The sequence below is a fragment of the Natator depressus genome, chromosome 8 (genome assembly GCF_965152275.1).
Source record: "Natator depressus isolate rNatDep1 chromosome 8, rNatDep2.hap1, whole genome shotgun sequence".
Lineage (NCBI taxonomy): Eukaryota > Metazoa > Chordata > Testudines > Cheloniidae > Natator > Natator depressus.
In genome coordinates this window covers 99,547,874-99,567,583 of record NC_134241.1, presented here as the reverse complement: position 1 = coordinate 99,567,583, position 19,710 = coordinate 99,547,874, and the positions used below count along the sequence as shown (strand labels likewise).

The 19,710-nt window shown below is 43.0% G+C and overlaps 1 protein-coding gene and 1 pseudogene across 2 annotated transcripts in view; both read right to left on the bottom strand.

Annotated features, from left to right (window-relative positions):
* TRABD2B (TraB domain containing 2B) overlaps window positions 1-19,710 on the bottom strand; it is a 407,261-nt gene that overhangs the window by 297,471 nt on the left and 90,080 nt on the right. The window lies entirely within an intron of this gene.
* LOC141992648 (diablo IAP-binding mitochondrial protein-like) lies at window positions 11,271-12,126 on the bottom strand (annotated as a pseudogene).

Below are 19,710 nucleotides of genomic sequence, written 5' to 3'. Positions count from 1 at the left end.
AAACTTAAATCATCAAGTCTAACTACCAATTAGGGACAAGACAAGCATTGTAGAACAATTGCCTATCAGTAATCTTCAAAACATTCTGCAATTATGTGTCAAGGCACAAAAAATTATCTTTAGGACGGGGTGCTGGAACAATTTCTATAGTGGGGGTGTTGGGAGCCATTGAACCAAACTTTACATCTTGTATATAATAGAATCCACTTCAAGCCAGGGGGTGTGGCAGCACCCCTAATTCCAGCACCTATGCTTTAGGATTTACCATGTCATGATGGTGACCTTTCATTATTCAAATCATTGCCTGGTTAAGATGCCTCCCATTATCCTTTTAAGGAGCAAACTGAAGTGAAACAAAATGCAGTAGCAAAACACTAACAGAGTGATAAACAGCAGGTAAGGGAATTTGATTGGCTGAGGAGAGAGGCTGACTATATATATAAAGAAGTAGGCAGGACCTGGGCAGAAAGAAAGAAGAGAATGGCAACGGAAAGGTTGTGGGGCCCAATATGTAGGCAGTCAGCTTCAGGACAGAGAAACTCTGCAAACAGCAGAACTGGTCAAAATATTTCAGATCTCAACATCTGGAGGAAATTTTGAATTTAAAAATGTTGACATTCCAATTCTGTGGGGAAAACAAGAAAATATTTTGGGGACAGAAACAGATTTTTTTTTTTTTACCAGCTCTAGCAGAAAGTAACAAAATATTTGACGAAACTCTGCAAGGAAGGTAGAGGGACAATGTTGAACACTCAAGTCTACCAGTTTGTCAAGGAAACATTCCAAGTGATTCCTAGCTTGCCACAGACTCTTAAGAGAAACTGAGTCCTGAGTCTCAGTCCAAAGCCTTAACCAGAAGACCATCCTTTCTCCCATTGACTTCCCTGGGATTACATGTGGAGTCAGGTACTACTCAAGGTGAACAAAGGTGTCATAATCTGGTTCCTATAATTGCAAGCTTTTTTTGAGGAGGGTCTGTCTTTTTGTTCTGTGTTTGTACAGCACCTAGCACAATGATGACCTCATCCATGACCGGGGCTGTGCAAGATGCTACCATCATGCAAAGAAGAAATAACCAGCGTCAAATATTCAGTAATAATGCAAACACCTGCGTGTAATTAGCTTTTAGCAAGTTTGGGAAGGCAACTAAATACAGAGTGAAATTATCACTAAAATGGCGGCCAGAATTGCCCCCTGAAGGCAACTTTTACCAATGTCTTGTCCTTTATTCTCAAGAAAATATTCCTGAGGCCTCAACCCCTCTTGAAAGCAATGGACGTTCTTGCACTGACCTTACTGAGAGCTGGATCAGGTAAACTTGGCAGAGAAATTTTGAGCACAGAAAATAAGTTTTGGAAGAACCCAGCTTGTTTTCTTAAAAGGAAAAATTGCAGTGCACGGGGCAGGAAATAGCACACTCATGGGTGGTTTCCTCCTCACCAGAAGTTTATACACTGCAGCTGAGACAACACAGTGCAAAGACCTAAGTTGGAGTTTCACAAAAAGGATTCCCACAGCAGTGGGGCTGGGTTTGGATCCCGGTAAAGGATGGTCTTTTGAGGTATGTACATATTGAAGTATTTGATGCCATTCCTCACGGGGTGGAGTTATTTTTCCCAACAGGATGTATCGCCCAGCTTCCATTCCAAACAGCGATCAGTCAGCTTTTCAGTAGGCAGTTTTCTATATTTTCATTCATCGTGGTTCCCTTACAGAAAACAGTCCCAAAGACATTGATGGATAGCCCCAACCCTGAAGGCCATTTCAGTATAAGCTGTTGCTGCCTCATGGAACCACGGCTGCTTGCCCATGAAGTCAAACGCGGATTCAAAGACTGATCCATTCTGGAATTTGTGCCTGACATGGTGTCCATTAAGTTATGCAAACACGCTAATTGGCAACATAAAATAAAGCAGCAGTCTCTGGCCCTTCCAATAATGTTTCCTTTGGGGCTCAGCAGGGAAATGCCGCTAACATGAATGTTTTGTTAATGTTAGCGACAGTGACTGTAAACTACACTGGAAAAAATTTAATGGATATTTCAAAAGAAGCTCAGGTTTATATTTTTTTTACTCCCCAATCAGACAGAAATATTGAGGGACTAGAAACCCTTTGCATGGCTTCTTTGGTGGCATTATGGAGTATAGATGCAACTATTTTACTATTTATCTCTTGCAAAGGTCTGGCATGTGGCAATGTTGTTAGTGATTTGTATTATGGTAATGCCATAGATCCCAACCCAGAGTGGGACACCATTGCTCTATAGACACTGTAGAAACCCCTAGATATAGACAGTGTCTGTCCTGAAGAAAGTACAATTTAAATACAGAGAGTGGGAGAAAGGAAGCATTTCTATTAGCCCCACTTTACAGAACGGACACCCAGTGAGTGATTTGCCCACTGGGAGTCTGTGGCAGAGCTGGGAATGGAACCTGAAGCTCCTGAGTCCCAGTCAAGGGCCTCACCCAATGGGTCACCCTTCCTCCTGTATTAGTGCAGTCATGGTATACAGGACCATGCCCATTTACATTAGAACAGAACTTGTCCCTAAGGCCAACCGACACATCCTGCACTGGTATAGCCCTCTGGCAGGGACTGATCCAAACTGGCCTGTGTGGCTTAGAAGGGGGTTTTTATGCACTGAAACAAGAACACGTAAGGCCATGCCGGTGTAGATCTCTCAGGATGTACATTTCTGCACAGCAGACAGACCCCTGGTCCCATTCCCTGTCCTCACTCAGTTTATGGTGCCATGGGCCTCTCATCACCCAGCATAGGAAAACTCACGGACATGCCAGGATATCCTCAACCCCGGCCCCATTCCAGCTACATACAATCCCTTGCAACTCACCACAGCTAACCTCCCTGCCACAAAGAGCTTTCCTCACCTCATCCAACCTGCTCTCCCTTCCCTCATCCAGATTAACCGCTCAGCCTCTTTTTGACAACACTTAGCTGTACCATGGTAACAGAGTGGTCAAAACCAAAAGGTCAGTTGTGCCCTAACAATCACACCCCCTTTCCCCCATAATCACAGCCCAACACACTAAAATTGCACAACAGAATGGATGAAAGGACTTTCCTTCCTTTCCCTTTCCAGGACAGCAGAGTGCCCGCCTAGTAGTATGAGGGTGATACTGCAATGGCGCATCAGCTGTCCACTCTGGGAAGCATGAGAGTTCTTCATGAGTTGTGGTAGGCATTCATTCACCCATCCATCCCCACAATATTTTGAATCATTCCTAGATCCACTGCCCTATCAGGAACGAAGACAGATGCCTACTGCAGAAAAGGATCTGGGTATTATAGTGAATCACAAACTAAATATGAGTCAATACTGTAATACCGTTGCAAAAAACCCAAACATCATTATGGCATGTATTAGCAGGAGGGTTGTAAGCAAGACATGAGAAATAATTCTTCCACTCTGCTCAGCACAGATAAGGCCTCAGCTGGAGTACTGTGTCCAGTTCTGGGCACCACAGTTTGGGAAAGATGTGGATAAATTGGAGAAAGTTCAGAGAAGAGCAACAAAAATGATTACAGGGCTAGAAAACATGACCTACAAGGAAAGATTGAAAACATTTGGTTTGTTTAGTCTGGAGAAGAGAAAACTGAGATGGGACACGATAACAGTCTTCAAGTATGCAAAAGGTTGTTATAAAAAAGAGGGTGATAAATTGTTCTCCTTATCCACTGTGGACAGGACAAGATGTAATGGGCTTAAATTGCAGCAAGGAAGATTTAGGTTAGACATTCGGAAAAAGCTTCCAAACTCTAAGGTGGTTAAGCGCTGGAACAAATCCCCTAGAGAGGCTGTGGCATCTCTGTCATTGGAGGTTTTTAAGAACAGGTTAGAGAAACACCTGTCAGGGATGGTCTAGATAATACTTAGTCCTGCTTCAGCACAGGGGACTGGACTAGATGACGTATTGATGTCCCCTCCAGTCTTACGTTTCTATGATTCTAAGGCTATACAGTGATCCTGGGGCAAACAGACTGCTGTCATGGCATAGCTTGTGATCTGCATAGCTAGTTATTCCAGTGGCTAGAAATCCCCACAACTGCATCTATGCCTGGCTACAAATTCCATACTCCCATATACACCTCTCTTGCCAAAAATATCTGCCTTTGCTCCTATTCCCCTTTAAAACCAGTTGGTTTTGACCAGTTAGTTTTGTTTGACCTTTAGATAATTTTCTTATTTCTCTTTCGTGTGTGTGTGTGTGTGTGTGTGTGTGTGTGTGTGTGTGTGTGTGTGTGTGTGTGTGTGTGTGTGTGTGTGTGTGTGTGTGTGTGTGTGTGTGTGTGAGAACACAGAAATAAAGTGATGTGAAAGACAGGAAATTCTTTTGGTTTGTGTTCTTGGTGTTCAGCTGGATATGCAAAGTGGCTGAGAAGGAACTTACTCACAGTGGTTTTGAGACTATTAGGAAAAGAGTAAACTGCTTCCTGACCCTGATTTATACTGAGAAGTGAATAAGGTGGGACCAAACTCCTTGCTGGTGTAACCCCATTGACTTTCATCTGGGTTACATCAGGGATGGATTTCGCCCATCCTTCCTTACCATTTTACTAGGGAAGTCATGGTACGGGGAGCGGCATCACTTTTAGTAAACAGAGCCTCCGGTTATCACAGTGAAACTCCTTAGAGAATTTTATTGAAACAGACTGATAAAAAAGATCTCGTTAGCAATACCACTCCCTAAGCATCCTTTCTAGCACTGTGAAATGCACCTTCCCTGGTGAAACCAACAGCATGCAATCGCTTTGCTCAATCTAAAACCCCAGCTCACACCAGCAGTAACTACAAATAAATTGGTTGGAGCCAGTAATTTGATCTCATTCTCATTTACTGGAGCGGAACAGAAGAATGGCCAAACTGGGTCAGACCAATGGTTCATCTAGCCTCTGACAGTGGCCAGTGCCAGATACTTCCGAGGGAATGAACAGAACAAGGTGATTGCCAGTGAGCCACCCCCTGTTGTCCGCTCCCAGCTTCTGGCAGAATGATGAAACAGTATGAGAACTCAGTTCAAATAAAACGGTGGCATAGGGACCGGGTGCCTGACACTGCTCCTATCACCCTCCTGTTGCATAGTAGAGAAAAAGGGGAGTGGTCAGAAGAAAGGGGGAGTGATGGTGTCATACCAATCCCCTGCTGCCACTTTGACTCCCTTTTTCGAGCCAGTATAAGTGAAAACAGCTCTCCTCTTTGCTGCTTTAGCTCCATGGAGAGGGACCAGTCCTGCACTGAAGCTGAGAAAGGATCACTGCTGTGCAGAGTTAGTCCCTAAAGTGTGCTACGTGTGCTCTGCCATGGGTGAGGCTCCAGCCCTGATTCCAGCTGTTCACTTCAGTGGACCTTTCCATATGTTCAGAAACTAGATTACGTAGCTCAAGCCACCAGGACTAGACGTGGGTGTACAAAGAACCAACCCCAGGTCACAGCACATTGATATTTGAAGGCAAATGATGTTCTTAGAAGCAGCTCATCCCATTGCTACTTTTGAACACTCGGCTGTTCGGGAAAATTACAGACTCGGGGTATGTCTACACTGCAAAGAGAAACCCGCGGTGCCAAGTCTCAGACCGCAGGTCAGTTGACTGAGGCTCACAGGGCTAGGACTTTGGGGCAAAAACATAGCAGTGTAGACATTCCCCCTTGGGCTGGAGCCAGGGCTCTGAGACCTTACCCCTTTGCTGGGTTTCAAAGCCCAGGCTCCAGCACACACGGGAACATCTATACCGCTGTTTTCAACCCCACAGCCTGAGCCTCAGGTGCCCAAGTCAATTGAACTGGGCTCTGAGACTTGGCACCGTGGGGTTCTCTTTGCAGTGTAAACATACCCACAGGGACAGAGCTGGGAGCAGAATCCAGCATTACAGTTCGGCGAATAACAAATTTTTCAGGTCACTGGCCATTTTGAAAAAAGTCAAAAAAATTCGTTTCAGGTAAAAAAAAAACATTTTGCTTTGACAAAACTGAAATGTTTCATTTTAATTTTGATCATTTTAAAATGTTTTCGATTTTACTAAAGTCAAATTAAAGACAATTTTGGAATGAAACGTCATTTCAGACCAAAATATTGAAATGTTTCATTTTGAAAATTTTGAAACAAAACATTTTTTTTGGCTTGATTCGGTTTAGCTTTTTTCCCAAAATGAACAATTCATGAAACTGACCCAAATTTGCAAAACATTTGGATGTTGCCGAATCTCCATTTTCCACAGAAAAATGTTTCAGATGAAATTTTCCCCAGATCTCCCCAACTAACAATCCCCTGCTCTGTCTGGCTTTACTCTAACTTCCATTACACTTCTTTCCACAAAGTGGTATGATGAGAGGAAAGCTCAAGTGGTCTCCAGTTAAGGCTCAATGAATTATGTTCATTTCCAGCATAAGTTTTTGGCTGATAAATAAGAGCTTCATGCACCAGTAGCATACAGCACTTAGCCTGTTTAATCAAAGGCCACTCTCATGCATCAGTTGGCTTTGGGAAATCATGTTTATTCACTGGAGTAGTCTTGAACCATTATGCACATTTATCAGCAAAACACATTTATTTTATGTCACCACTGCAGTAACCCAGGCCTTTACAGTCAAGCAAGTGGGCGAAGGAAGATTCTGAAAAATAAGGGTCTCATCTAGAATGAATACAACAAATACGGGGATAGTCCCAGTGACTTTTAAAAGGATTTGTAGGGAAGGAAAAGGAGCAGCAGGAGAAACAGAATGAGCATTTTCTAGGGTTGTTATTATTATTATTAATTCATATTGTAGTAATGCCTACATACCCTGACAAAGATCAAGGCCCCACTGTGCTCAGTGTTCTAAGAAACGGTCCCAGCACTGATGAGCTTACAGTCTAAATATACAAGAGAAAGAAAGGAAGTATTATTATCCTCAATTTACAGATGGGATTTGAGACAAAGAGGAACTACGTGACGTGGCCAAGGTCACACAGGGAGTCTGTGGCAAAGCCATGAACTGAACCCTGAGTTCTAGACTAGAGCCCTAAATCAAAGACTATCCTTCACATTCCTGCATTCTCATTCTGACTCCAGGCTTTGGGCTTGCTATCCATGCACATTTTCAAACGGGTCCATAAATTTTGAGGCCCAACTTGAGACATTTTTGGTTTAAAATGCTCTCTGCAAGTCAGTGGAAGCTGTTGGTGTCGAGCGCTGCTGAAAATCGGCCCGAAGTATCAAGCTGAGGGATCAAACACTGAGATATGTTTAAATTAGAGAACACTTTGGAAAATATTGGTTGTGACTTGGACGAGCCTTTGGGCTCGTCTACACTGAAATATTAGATCTACCTAGCAACGTTGCTCAGGGTTGTGAAAAATGTTGTGTCCTGACTCCACAGTTAGGTCCACCTAGCCCCCAGTGTAGATGCAGCAAGGTCCACAACAGAATTATTCCATCAACCTAGCTACTGTCTCTCATGTAGATGGATGACCTACATTATGGAAAAATCCCCTTTCACTGATGTAGGAAAAGTCTACATTATGGTGCTACAGCAGTCCATGTGCAGTTCTGTAACAGCTGTAGTGTAATCATCCCCTTAGTAAAAAGAACAGGAGGACTTGTGGCACCTTAGAGACTAACAAATTTATTAGAGCATAAGCTTTCGTGAGCTACAGCTCACTTCATCGGATGCATCCCCTTAGTGTCCCTGGTGTAAAACAGGCATGAAAATACTTACCTATCTCCAAGGAGTGCTGTGAGATTTACATTACTCTCATATATTAATGTATGTATTTATGTATTAACACATATATTAAAGCATGCTGGGAATCTTTCATGAAAGGGAGGTACAGTAAACGTGCATCTAAACCCAATATACTATCACAAAGATACAAAAGTTCTGAACTGGCAAATTTGTGTTTTGAAACAACAAACTTTGGTGACCACACACCAAAACTACGTAATGCATGTCACGAAATGAGACATATTGGATCAGATTACACTATTCATTTACATTGAAAGGGGGAAAATTCTTGGTTACAAGATCTGTTTCACTGAGCAAAACCCGCCTGGAACATATTTGTCAGTGGAAGTCTGAATATTAAAGGCACCTTCTGCAGAAGGATGAATCAAGGCTAGAGCGTGTCTAAAATTAAATGAAAACCTAAATTTAAGCACGGACTCAGAAGACTCTAGAGTATTTTATATTCCAGATATGAATGAAGTCTCATGTTTCCAGTATATTGTGTGTTTTTGTTTGCCAAACTGAAACCTTGGTTGAACAGCCTGTAAAAATATGTTTATTTTATGCGCTTTATGTGCTGATTGTTAAAAATAGAGGCATGATATCTGTGTGAATTTTTGTACACACACTTGTGCACTAACATTTAGGCTCAGAAGGCATACCTACATGGATCAATAAGGGTTTAGCATTAGAGGTAGGGCTGGTCAGGAAACAGTTTTCCCATTCCATGGGAATTTTCAGGATATTTTCCTGTCCTGAATCAGGCCAAAGATTCGAAACCTTGAAAATTTTCACAAACTGAAAATGCAAATAAACAAATAAATCAGATTGGGTTGATCAAAGCATATTGTTTCCCATCATTTTGAAATGTTTCATTTGAAGCTCAACATTCTGTATTTTGTTATAGTTTTTTTCTTAATCTTACATGAACAAAGTTTTAACCAAAAGTTTGTTTTGAACAAGAAAGCTGACCTCTTTTGTTTTGAAATTGTCAAAATAGCACATTCTGACAATTTCAAAACATTTTTTCCCCAAAAAAAATCTTTTGAAAGTGGAAATTAATTTAAACCGCTCCTCTTCAGCAAACAGTTTTGATGTCAGCAAATTGACATTTTCTGGTGGAAAAGCATTTCATCAACCAATTCCTGACCTGCTCTAATTATAAGCAAACGTAGACGTGAACCAAAAGCGTGTGTGCAACCAAAACTCCAGTTGCCCATGTAGGGCTCATGTTTCTACTTGACATTTATCTTCTGATACCTGGTTTTCCAGACATGTGTACCCCCCACCTCAATTTTTCATTCGATTGCTGGAAGTAGGAAGAGCCAATACACCCTGCCCTTTGAGGCAGTGGCACCAATTGGAGGGGGCTTGAGGGTAAGGGTCCAAGTTTGTGCACTTACTCAAAATTTCATAGGCTGCGGAGCCGAGGGGGCCATGGCCCAACCATTTTAAAGCAGTGGTCCCGTACCAAATCAGTATGGCTGCTGCCAGAACAGTGCGGAACATCGCTCCAGCTAGTCACAATGCCACTGACATTGGACCCGGTTGCTCCTCTATTCAGACGGGTGGGTGGCCAGGCCAAATTTCAGTCAGAGGTTTTTGTCACGGGGCTGCAATGCCACTCAAATTTGGCCCGACCACTCGTCTGTTTAGATGGAGGAGCAGCTGGGCCAAATGGTGTTACCAGCGGAAACGGAGGGAGTCTATTCCTGTATGCCAGTGGGCAAGAGACTCCACTGAGAACTCGACTGCTGGAGGCATCAGATCATGCACCGTGTGAGTATGAAAGAGGGGAGACTTGGAGTCCCTGCAGGAGGAGGGGGGAGCAGGGATCAGAACATGGTCCCTGCCAGTGGGGGTGGAGGCAAGGAGCGGAATTTGCCTCCCTCCTCTCCCCCGCTTGCCCAAGAAATCTCTCCACTGGCACCACTGCTTTGTGGTGGGAGTGGGGTTCTAGATCTGGATCCAGCTTTTACTGTTCAAGCCCAGCTCTGTTTATAAATATTTCTTATGGAGGCACAGAACTTGCCACAGAACTCCTCCTCCTCCAACAGCAAAGCTCCAGGACAATAAAACGTATTTCTACCCATCAATACTTGCATGTAGCATTTTGCAAAGCTATCGCGGGGGCAACCACTTACAAAAATCAGGGTATGGGGAACCAGGAGAGAGAACACTTCCATTCCGCAACTGCATAGAGGAGGGACAGGAACCGGCTTGTAAAATATTGAGAGAGATGTCCCTCCCATGCTTCCCCAAATCATTTGCACCTATGTTATTACAATTAACTCAGTATTTTGACTGATAGCATCTCACAAAACATGGAGCACTAGGAACCCAGATGGGAAAGCAAAAATATAAATCACTGCATTTTTCCAGGATGGAAATTCTTCATTCAGCTGAAACCATTCTCTGGAAAGCTGTCAGTTTCCTAACATAATAGTTCTTGTTAGCCTAGAATATGCTTCTCCCCCTGTCCTTCCCACCCCGCCCCCACACACTGGCATAATGGACAGCACTTTCTTGTTGGAAGCTTCCACAATTTCTAGTTAACTGGCAACTCTAGATCCTTCCTAAGCTGACGAGCTTCAAGGAGTCTTACCACAGCCTTGGCAACAGCGGTATCTGTTTTCACTGGATAATTTTTCTAACCACCAGACATCTTCTCTCAGTGTTGTAGCTGAAGCTTTTTTGGCTGAGTGTGGCCCAATATGCTTTACAAGAAATTGAAATAGAGCAAACTTTGCAGCCAACTGACACAGGGCGGGTATTGGTTTCTACTGTGATCCTAAACATTGGTTCAGGTCTACAATGTTCAGCGTGGCTGGGTAGTTTCTAATCACACTGCCCATCCTCCCTTCCACCCCCTTTATCTTACCCAGCTACCTCCTCTCACCCTGCCACTTAGCTCTGGTTATTAGAGATGCAGGCCTTCCTCCTCTGTCCAGATGGCTCTTCTGCCTTTACCCCATGGGATACCTTGTGCTGTATGTTTTATGGCCCATCATTTCCAGCACCCTCAATCCATTTAAGGCCTTCATGGGGGCAGAATGCATGTGGGGCAGCAGGCCAGGGAAACACTCTCCCTAAACCCTAGCTCTACTGGGTATTTGTCTCATAATCCCTAGTGAAGCTCCTCATGAACTACTGCTAAACATGTGCTAGGGTATTATAGTTACACTGGCCTTGGAAAAGTAAGTATCTACCTAGACAGTCAGTATGGCACACTAGGGATTATGGGATGCTATATGCTGTTTGCACAGTACAGCCAAAGACTGAGCTGATAAGTGTAGAAAGGGAGTGTATCACTCCTTTCTGCTCCCACATCAAACATGGGCTCTCAGCTGGTGACTCACCCACCCCAAAGCCACGAGACAAGATTTGTCACACACCCCAAGGTGTAAGCAGTACCACCTAGGGGTTGGAGCAGGAGTCTGACCTAGTGGTCAAAGCAAAAATTGAAGAGTGGAACCAGAGGAGTGGTCAGGAGACAAGCCAGTGGTTGAAGCCAGGAGTTTGGAATCAGGAGTTCAGAGGCAGGCAGGAATTAGGGCTGGATACTGCCCGGCTGTGATGATTCCTCAACTTTTGTGTCAGTGAGCTCTTCTGTCTGAGCTTCCGCTAACGTGGTCTCTGCTTTCCGTGATAGCTGTCATACCTCTTGTACCTGTGTTTTCACCAGCTGGATGTGATTGCGAGTGGTCACTGAAGCTTGATGTGACCTGACTGATATGCAGCTTCCGCTGCCATCTCAGAAAGACGTAAAGCAGTCATCCAACTGGATTCTAATTTCAGGAATTCTTGCTGCTTTGTAGTCTTCACAGCTCTTGCTCCTATGATCACCTGCCATACTGCATTCATCTCTTTGGAATTCATTTTCCTAAGAAGATCTGTATATTGCCGGTGTGTGACCCACCTTTGTATACTCTGTTAATGCTTCAATTAATACATATGTTTTTTGAGAGAGAAGAGTACAAGTACCGTGTGTTACCAGCGAAATTGCCCTTCTAATCAAGGCTTCATGACTGAGAGAAGTGGGCTCATGTTTTCCAATCGTTCCATTCTCTTCTGCTTAGATCCTGTAATGGCTTCTCTGAAGGGCCGACATTTCAGGAAGTAGTTCACCAAAACATCTTTTCCTGTACAATAGGGACCGCACACAGGGCTGCTCCAAAACCCACTCCCACCACTTTATTCCATGGGCCACTCAGTCCCGAGAAATAGCATCTCCTAGCATTAGCTAGAACAGGGAACTCTTGTCCGCAGAAGCCCCGGAGCCACCATACACATGCACAGCAGCCGCCATCTCCTTGGGACCAGTGCTGGAGTGAAGCAGGTGGGGGCAGGGGGAGCAAGGCCTGGACAAGATGCAGGTCTGGGGCAGCTGCACAAGTGGAATGCATTGAGAGTCCACCGTGCTGCTGTGGCTCCAGGGCTTAAATGGTGATCTGTCGGCTCTTCTGACCAATCAGGGAGCACAGTCACTTAGTCGGGTATATTGGGCCCAGCCCACATCACTGGGTTGCTAGGCAACCATGCCCAGAGGCAGCTGAGTTCCCGGCAAGATTAGCCAATAGCACATTCTGATAATCCTGGGGCAGGAACCTCCAGACACCAAAATGGGGATGAGACTAGAAAACGAAGCAACCACCCCCAAATCCTTGGAAACAATAAAGGTTGCCTGGACTCTGTGTGAGCAGGTTGGTTGGGAGTGGTGGGGGAAGGGTATGTGAGTGCCCTAAGATGGGAAGTGGATACAAGATCCTTCCTTGAATATTAAAATGTACAGGATACAGCCCTGCCTGCCTAGTTGGAACAGCTGGCCCAGCACCTGCCCCACAAACATACCTTGTAGGTTCTTGATCACACATCTGCATGCAAAAACAATTTGGCACATTGCTCAGCCCTTCGCTCCAGCACTATAGCTGGAAAGAAAGTGGTCTTCCCATCCTTCAAGTGTTTGAGATTTTTAGCTTTCTCCTGTCCCAAACTGGAACAAACATTTGAAATATCCCAAATTTTCATGAATCAATAATAAAATAATAATAATAATAAAAATCAGATCTGGTTTGTCAAAACATTTTGTTTTGATAATTTTGAAGATATTTCATTTTCATTTTGACTTTTTTTTTTCTAACCTTTGTTGTTGCTGTTAGTAGAAATAAACTAAAATTTCAAACTGGAAAAAGGGTGTTTTGAACCAGAAAACAAACCTTTTCATTTTGAAAATGTCAAAATGGAACATTTTGGCACTTTGTAACCATTGTTGTCCATTTTTTTTCAAATCAGGCGATGCATCCAAGCAGATCCTTTCCCACAAACAGTTTGTGTTTCAATTGATCGGTATTTTCTAAAGTAAAAAATGTTTAGTTGGAGAAGTCCAGACCAGCTCTGTCCAGCACAATAAGAAATCAGAGTTCTTGAGGCAGTAAGAAGAATATGTATGTTGCACTTTTCATCCACAAAACCTTATAGTGCTCCTGTGAGATAGGCAAGATTTTTTTTTATTCATTTCACAGATGGGTTAGCAGAGACTCACATAGAGTGATCTGAGACCTATTCAGTAGCAGATCCAAGACTAAAAAGCAAGAGTTGCCTGCTCTAACTGCTTAGCTGCTCTCCTTCCCAAGACACTATTAAGCTGCAGCTTAAGCCCACTGAATTAGGATTGCTCTGATGCATTTCAAACACTTAATAACAAATATTGTCATTAATTACACCTGCTATCCCATAGCAAGGCATGTAAGCCAAAACTAAAATGCAGAATGAAGAGGACAATCTACTTGCCACACATAGGGAACTACAGCTGGATTTCCTGTGTGACAGTACTATACACTTTACTGTGGAGTGAATGCTCTCTAGTGGTTAGAGCAGGGGATTGGGAAATTGGGATTCCTGGGTTCTGCTACCTGACTCTCATACTGACAGTGGACAAGTCACTTGTTCCCTCGGTGCCTCAGTTTCCCTACATGTGAATGGGTACAACAATACCTATTTTACATAGAGAAAGGATTAGCTAATGCTTGCAAAGTATTTAGAAAAAAAGGTCCTATATGTCAAGGCAATGCATTGTTGCTGAATTTAATTTTGTGAATGTAAAAGAACAGTTGATGGAAAAAGGAGAAAACATTTGAATACACTTGCCAGACCATCTCTCTCTTTATTCTAACCCACAGACTCTGTTCCTCAAGTTGATTGCTGCTTATCTTTACCTAGGGCACCCCGGATTTTTATATGATTAAAATTTCTTTGACAATTGCTGAGGATTTACAACGTGAAATGTTTCAGTTTTCCTTATATTATGTCTTGGCATCAAAGAATCCGCACTCGGGTCCTAAGTACTGGATAAAGATGATTTCTAAGGGGAGACAAATGAATCAAGACCCTGACACCCATCTTTTTTTCATATACATCTGGTTATTATTGAACTGAGGCTTTCATGTTTTAATGATAAATTGTCTTTTCCCGCTGAAACAATGTCCCCAGACGGCCTGTCTCGGCTGAAATGTCTTCTAAGAGCATCTGCTTTTGATCTCTGGGGGTTTTAAATCTTTGGATCTAATCTCCACACTGACTGACTTGAAAGCCGATTTCCACAAAAGTAGAGTGTTAAAACTTGTAGAAACCCCTTAGAAGGGATCATTTGAAATTATTTAAGAGACTATGTTGACAATTATATTCAATATGTCTTTATGATCATTTTTCTGCTAATATATATAATATAGTCTTATATTTTACATCTGTCTCCAATATTAGAAAGAAAGAGAGAGAGAGGGAGAGAGAGAGAGAGAAAGAGAGAGAGATTTCTTGCAACAAATGCTACAGTGGTATTTCAATATAATCTGCATATGTTGTGGCTTAATACTCTAATAAAGGAGGCCTGGAAGCTTTCCAGAGCACAATATTTATGCCCTGTGTATCAATTAAGATAATTGCCAATTAAAATGATATGTCAATTAAAGTAAAGTGACTTATAAAAGGTTCCTGCTTGCTATTAACTTGTTTATGTGCGCAAATTGGAAGTGAAGTTATATGGGATTTTCTTTAGATGCTCAATGTGGTTCACATCCAGTATATAACCAACACCACCACCTTGGGCTCACCAGTCCATTACTAAGCTGCAGCTCAGTGGGATTTCTAAGGACTGAGAAGGTATACTGAGCTCAGTCAAGAGGAATCACTCACTTGGCTAATAGTAGAACAATATGTGGAACAGATAGGCCAGACTCTGCTCACAGCATAAATGGGAATAGAAGCTGGCCAATGTGTCTGGGGGATTTCTGCGGCTAAAAGGAAAACCATACTGGTCAAATGAAAGAGAACCTGGAAATCATACAACATATGATGAACATCTTCAGCGTTTGTCTACTAGTTTGTCTACTAAACCCGCGGCAATGCACTGCTACATTTTATGTACCGTATTAATGTCAGTGATAGAGACATCTTGAAGGGTTCAGAGTTTAGCTTTGGGTTGGATAAGAATTAAAGGTAGGATAAAGCAGGACATTTTGAGCGGAGTATCTCTTTCCCACAAACAGTGGTGGTTTGAATATAATGGAACCCAGACTGAAGCCACCCCTCTTGCGGTTTGCAAACTCAAGCCCCAACAACTAATTTTTCTGAAACAAATTCTCTTACAGGATTTCCAGTGCTCCCAGCTTCTGATTGGACCACAGACATCAGGGATCAGCCCGCTCCAGGATATTTCAGCGCTGCTGCTCTTATCCATGTCCAAACCCAGAAGCGGAGGTCAGAGGTGAGGGGGAAGTAAAAACTCATCGGTGAAAACAAAAATTAATCAAATATTTCAGAATTGTCAAAAATGAGTCCAAATATGAGGAAACATTAAGAGAGGTGGAATTATTTTCTCTAACCATCCCTCATTAACAAAGTGCTTTGAAACATGACAAGCCAATACATACTGATGGCTTTCTGAACCTCCTAACGAAAACCTACTCAATTATTTATTTTATAATATTATAAAACTTGGCTGGTAAAATAAATGGGTGGGCCAGAAATGTACAAGAAGCCCTAATTTGATAAGAGCCTCATTGGTGTTAGGAAATACGTGGTTTAGGGAGATTAGTTTATCACATATTTTCCATCTCGCTTGCAGATTTGTTGTCAAATGATAGGATCCAGTTTGGAAACTGACGTTCGCTAACTTCTACTTAAAATGTGTTTTGCTAAGTAGGTTATTTGCAGAACATTTTAGAAAAAAAAAGGGAGAATGGTCAAAAAGAGTTCTCTCTTTTATTGTTTTCAGGTGGTGTGAATTTCAGAGTTTATAAGGGAGTTCCCAACTTTGATATTACAGCTGAATTCAGAACCCCCTCTTCCGATTGTACAAACTGCCCCGTGAGAGCTTGCTGCGGGCTTCCAAGTGGTTTGGACGAGGATTGGTCCAGTAAGAAGCACTGAAGGAAGCTCACCCATGTGAAGAAATTCAAGCTGTCCCTGAAAATGCCCCCCAAAGAGCCCCATTTCCTGACTAAGCAAAAAGCTAATTTGGGGTTGGGGTTGACTTGTTTTCACCTCGTATATTTTCCCTGAAAACGTCTGCAGGTGGCCAAGTGAAAACTAACAGTTTCATACTGCTCTGCTAACACCTCCGTCCTGCAGTGGGACAAGGACATTCTACTTCATATAACCTGAGAGCAGTGACCCAAAGCTACTTCTAGCAGAAACCCGGCGTGTTGATAGGAAGTTAGTTCAGCTATTTTGCGGCTGCTTCACTGACTCAGGAGTGAGCCCCAGTGGTGCCCTGCAATCAGATAAATCATCTCTGAAGCATCTGTGTCCCCATGGGGTCATTCTGCTATATTACACCATAGCAGAAGCCACAGTGGATGAGGTCCATCCCCATTTTGTAGTAGCCACATAAATAGATAGATGAATGGGGAGTAGAGAGGAAGGAGGAAGACTCCCCGCAGCACTGAGGATGAGGACTCTCCTCCCTAAACAAAACCATGGCGATCAGGGATGAAGGGGCCCCTGGAGAACTGCTTTTGGTGTGATGGGAGAGGGGATCAGAGTCTTCCTAACTCTACCTGGTATTTTTATATCATGCTTTGAAGCAATCCCAGCCATGCAGTCAGACTGCAGCCATCTTTCATGCCCACAGCCTTATCTGGAATAATCCCCCACAGTCCCAGTGGAGAATGATCAAATGGACCAAGTCTAGGGCGTGGTGGGTGGTGTGCTGGACGCATTTGCATTGGCTTGTCCTCCTCCAAGAACCTCTACAGGTCAGCACACAGCAAGCGTCCACAGCCTTCTGCATCTGGCCCAGCAGGGATATTTTCTGTCGGAATGGGTCAAAGTCAGCGTGCAAACATTTAATGCACTGAAGTGAGAGAGCAAGCCAGCCAGCTATCCCTGATGGCATTTATCCCTGTACACTCCAGTATCCCTGTGTATATTCCCTGACTCTTCATACTGAGTGCAGTTACACATGAAGCTGCTAATGCACACTGATTTCTCCTTAAGCTTGAAAGCACAAGAGGTTAAACAGATTTTGATATAAGAGCCTACAAGGAACACTCTATTTAAAAAGACTATGCATCACTGGCTGCAACTGAAAGGATGATGAGTGGTAGGAGGAGATGAAAGGTGGTTCAGACATGGGCATGATGACAACAGTAAAGGGAAATTAAATACACTGCAGGGAAATGGAAGTCATAATCATCTTGGGTTTGCAGCTCATGAACAGTGAAAGGCTTATGTGATGAAACAGCAGGTAGAAGTGCCCTGAGACTCAAGTTTTAGGGCCCCAAGGGTTTCAATTTGACATTCAAGCCTTTTAAAGTTTTACGAGGGCATCCAGGAACTCCTCCTGCTCAGCCCCCTCCGCCATGTGCTGTGCTCTTTGATTTACACGCCCTACTGAACGTACAATGAATTCCAGGAAATCATGCAGAAACCGTGGTAGGGCCATAATTAAAAAACTTTAGAGCAGTTTTAAATTTCTGCTAAGGCCCAGTCCAAACGCAAAGGGGCAAGAACATCAGTGGGTGTAAATCGGCATCGCTCAACTGAAGTCAATAGTGCTTGGCAAATTTACATCATCTGGCAGAGTGCGATATTCCCATTTAAAACAGACACACTCTGTCATGCATAGGGGCAGACATTTAAATGCAGCCGAGCCTTGCTAATTCACACATTGCTAATCCACAAACCTGAGCATCTCCTCTCACAAAATACAAAGCAGTGATTTTTCTCCGCTTCCCAGCAAAGATTCAATTGCAGACAGCTGTAGCAAGGTCTCACATTGCTAAGTCAAATCCTGAAGTCCATTCTCAGGCAAAATCCCTATTGATACATCTGCAAAGACTCTCCTGTTAAGAGCTGCCCAAAGAGAGCTATTTGCAGTGCATAACAACTCCTCTACTGAATCAACAGACCCTATACTTATGTACCAATCAATGGCCTTATGCTATCTACCTATTTACTGATGCTGCTTTTATTAGCTAGACTTCTTGTAACATCTCCCAGTCTTTATTAGTTCTTTACAAATAATGACTAAAAAGTCTCTTCCCTCCCATCCCCCACTTAGAGAATAAGAACAGTCATACTGGGTCAGATCAATGGTCCATCTAGCCCAGTATCCTGTCTTCTGACAATGGCCAATGCCAGGTGCTTCAGAGGGAATGAACTTCCCTTATTGTATCACTCAGAAAATAGGATATGTTAACGTTTTCAAAAGTGGTCACTCCCTTTGGGTTGATGTGGTCAACTTGAGAAACTTAACGTGTCTCAAACTGGGCACCCAAAGTCAGTAGCCGATTTTGAAAATGTTGCTCCTAAACTTAAAAAATTAATAAAAAAATGGGATGTCAAGATCCTGTTCATCAAGAAAATAATTAAGGAGGAGATTTTCTAATGCACAAAGGGCAGGTAGTTGCCAAATTCCCATTGAATGTGGTGACATTTGTATGTCTAGGAAAGTTGGCACTGATCTATAACTGAATCCTGACCATCATGGTCCTCCAGCAGTTGTGGTTAGGATCAGGAAATCCACATTTGGGGGAACAAAGAAGAAATATTTTTGTGGGGGGCAATTTTTTTGGAAAATGGGATTATTTGAAATGGTCAAAGAGATGGATGAGAGGGCAGAGGGTGAAAGGTGTATGATAAATTACCGCATGTCTCTAAAATTGATTGTAGAGTTCCGCCACTGATGACATGGGTATCACCTAACGTTACCTCTTCTCACTGAAATTTCCCATGGAGTGTGTCAACATGGTCAACCTTAAAACTGGCATTTCCCAACTTTTGAGTGCTTGACATTGCAACCTTAACATTCTTTTAATGCAAGGTTTTCTTTTTGTTTTGTTTGGTATATTATATAACATACAGCATGGTCAGTGCTGTACAGAACAAACTGCAGACAAGGGTTCGGCCCACAGTCTAAAAGCCCAGTTCTTGCTCATATGGATAGTCATCCTTTAGATGAGTAATCCCACTACTTGCAATAGCTTTTGTGGTTGCTGAATACCCCTGTCCCATGAACAGTTCTGCAGCATGCATGGGATTAGCAGTCCCTTTGCAGATACATGATATCATGTCATCAATCAATCCATCAGGGATATCCCTGTAATCCATCCCCGCCAGCTCTCCTGACTCTTCCGTTCAACACTCCCATGAAAGATCAGATTTGCCCTTAGCAACATGTTCATTAACATATAATCATAGAACTGGAAGGGACTTCGAGCGGTCATCTAGTCCAGTCCCCTGTGCTGAATCAGGAGTAAGTGTCCCTGACAGGTGTTTGTCTAATTTGCTCTTAAAAATCTCCAATGATGGAGATTCCACAACCTCCCTGGACAATTTATTCCAGGTGCTTCAGAGGGAATGAACCCTGACAGTTAAGAAGTTTTTCCTAATGTCCAACCTAAACCGCCCTTACTGCAATTTAAGCCCGTTGTTTCTTGTCCTATCCTCAGAGGTTAAGGAGAATATTTTCTCCCTCCTCCTTGTAACAACCT